Source organism: Egretta garzetta, unplaced genomic scaffold, assembly GCF_000687185.1.
Source record: "Egretta garzetta isolate BGI_Z169 unplaced genomic scaffold, ASM68718v1 scaffold430, whole genome shotgun sequence".
Taxonomy (NCBI): Eukaryota; Metazoa; Chordata; class Aves; order Pelecaniformes; family Ardeidae; genus Egretta; species Egretta garzetta.
The window spans coordinates 475,138-478,320 of NW_009258267.1; positions in this window are offsets into that span (position 1 = coordinate 475,138).

Consider the following 3,183-nt stretch of genomic DNA (forward strand, 5'->3'; position numbering starts at 1 on the left):
GAGGTGTCGTACACCTCACCGCTCAAGGAAAGAGACAAACAAAAGCCAGTGCAAGCGGCACAGAACTGAACCATGCAAATAATATCATGCAAGAGGATGCATCCTGATTACAAAGCTACGGGATGCCTGCAGAGAAATTTGGTTTTCGGGTAGTGCTCCATTTGCTCGCTTTGGCTGAAGGCTGAGGGAGGGGGAAGGGAGCCCTCACTAGTCTCAAAACCCTCATGTTTTGAAAGGGATTTTGGGGTCGCTTTTTATGTCATTTTTGGTGACAGCTGATTGAATTTGATCACGACAGCGAGTAGGAGGGCGACCAAGGTAGGGCTGTACTCTTCCGTCGTGAGCGCAGCAGAGCAGAAAGGCGCTGCCACGGCTGCCACCCTCATCTCATTTTGGGTTTTTCTCCACCGCCCAGCACCCAACCCTCCTCCGCACCATGCTCCCCAATGCCCCTGCACCCGGGAGCCCCTGCCCACCACCAGAGCAGGTGGGTGCATGGCCTCCCGGCGTCACAGCACATTCGTGGGTGTTGGTGTCACGAGCAACTCAAGCAGCATCGCTAATCTGTGTAGCGCTGCCTCTCCTCGACAGCACCAACCACTCCAACCCGGGGATCGCTAGTTTATTTTTATGGAATATTTTGCTCATGTGGACTCGTAGCTGCTTCCCACAGGAGAATGTCTTGGAGTAGGAAATGTTCCAAATAGCAGATGAGCTGCTACGTACATCCACCACAGAGAAGTGAGAGCTAATAGATGAAGCACAAAACTCGGCACCGAACCCTCGCAGTGCTTAACCCTGACTCTGCCAGTGACTTGCTGCAAGACCGGGGATGAGCTATTTATAGAATCATAGAATCACTTTGGTTGGAAAAGACCTTTAAGATCATCGAGTCCAACCTTTAACCTAACCCTGCCATCCCACCACTAAACCATGTCCCTATTTAGCTAATGCCTCTCCCTCCCCGCCTCCAGCGGTTATTATAAGGATGAATTATTTAATGTGTGTACACAGCTTTGATGTTGTATGCACCATTTCATACGTACATAAGTGCTAAAGATTATTGGGTGGTTCTGTCATCACTAGAACACTGAACATGCATTTCTGGGCTTAATTAGGTGTGTAAAAATGGCTGTACACAGCCACACTGGAAAATGTGAGTCCTGATGTATAAATAATTGTGAGGCCGTGGCAAAATAGATCTCAGCAAGAGAAAGCCTGTCTAGATTTAATCTTGGCCAAAGCCTGCTGAAGTGCCTCTAATGCATTGCCTCTAAGCTCTTAAGGCATCCAGAGAGGATTCCTACCTCACTCCTTTCCTGGTCTGCCCGGTGTGAGTCTGAGCAGAACAGGATGGTTATTTCATTAAAAACAAAATCAAACAAAAACATGGACAGAAGTCATGAAAGCTTTGCTATAAGCTCAGATCTTGGGCACAGGCTTATCAGAAATTTTGGACAGGCTTCTGTGTGCTCTGGGAGGGAAGCTGGTGGGCCGTGAGTTGCCTGGCCCATGCATATGTCAAGCCACCCCGGAGCACGTTTCATGGCATGCCTGTCCTCTCCACTGCTCTGCTTTAGGTACGCTATGTCGCAACCAAATACCTGCTAGCCACTACCCCTTGGTTGCCCTGGAGAAATGCTCCACTTGCAGAGCCAACATATTGGCACTGGCAAAGTGCTTTATGCAAGTCAGCAAGGTGCAGCAAGCTGCCATTTGCATCTGTGCAATTTACTCCTGTTTGGGGGCCGGCTAATCTCCGCTAGTGCAAATAGCAGCTTTGCCTGTATGCACTTGGGGACAATGCTGACAAAGCCCCATCAGCGGCTGTCACCAGTGGATATAATATGGCAAAATCCGCAAACCAAACAAGACCTTAATTTCTCATTGAGTTTTGGGTTTCCTCAAATCTAAACTTGAAAGAGGTTTCATTCCTTGCTCAAGGGGTAAAATCCTCTGTCAAGAAAAGGCAAATAAAGGTTCATAGTGCACAGGCTTTCTGCAAATAAGCGTCTGAGTGTCCCACCAATGGGATCAGCGTGATGTAACTGCAACAGCATCTCAGCCTCATCTGTGTCGCAGGACCTTGGGAAAAGTAAGTTCAGCTTCTTCTGATGATCCTGTGTCATCACTGGAGTGTTTTCAGAGTACATTCCTCATATGTTAATAGTTTTGCACGTTATTAAACTGGATCTAATTATGCTTGGTTTGCTAGGAGCAGCAAATCGTATTCACAATTGTGTTTTCATTAAAAAAATTATTCTATATGAAGATTTCATTAAGATGTTAATTGCTACCAGAATTACATGCACATAAATAATAAACCAGAATACCTACCCACTATTAGAAAATAAACTTCCACATATACCAAGCCATTTACTTTAACTTGTTTTAGATTTTAAGTGGGAAGTAGTGTGCCTGGCTAGAATTAGCAGAAGACCCTCTGTTATGAGCACTTGGCTTCATTTCCTTCTCTACAGAGAGCTGCTTGCCAGGCCACACTAAAAGAATAGGTGATGCCCTTTTAGCATTGATAAAAAGAACGGTTCATGTAAAAAATCTAATGATGGGAAGCATTGTGCAAGTTTAAATCACTGAAGGAGTCAGCCCAAAAAAGCACAAACTCTGAGACAAATGTGTGAGGACAGCAGACACTTTTCTATCTGTGAACCCTGTATTTTAACCAAGCAGGGGTAAACTCTGAACCTTCAAAGAGCCCTTGATGAGGCAACCACGTCCCTTGCCAGAATCCCTCTGAATTTGCTAGTCCTTCTTTGCAGAGCATCCATTGGGAGATGGGAAGTCAGCTCCCCATTCCATGGGTGACCACGATCCCCTGGATAGCAAGGGCAGCAAGGACACAACCATGGTCAAAATCCTGACAGAGGTCCCTCCTCCGCTGAGGTGGCAGCAGCTAGAAATGACACTGGTGAGCTCAGTCACATCTCAGGAAAGCATCTGCGCTTGTGCCTATTGGTCTCAAGGTGTAATGACAAGACGGGGTTTATTTTTGGCCTCTAGAAAGAGGATTTCTCACTCTTGCAGAGCATACTGGACACTGGGATCAAACACACTGATGTAAGCTCTGCTGACGTGCCCCGTTGGAGAGAAGAGTGAAAAGGAAAATACAAAAGGTCTGGCAGTATCAACAAATTCTCCTTTCTGTGCCTTCCCTCTAGCACC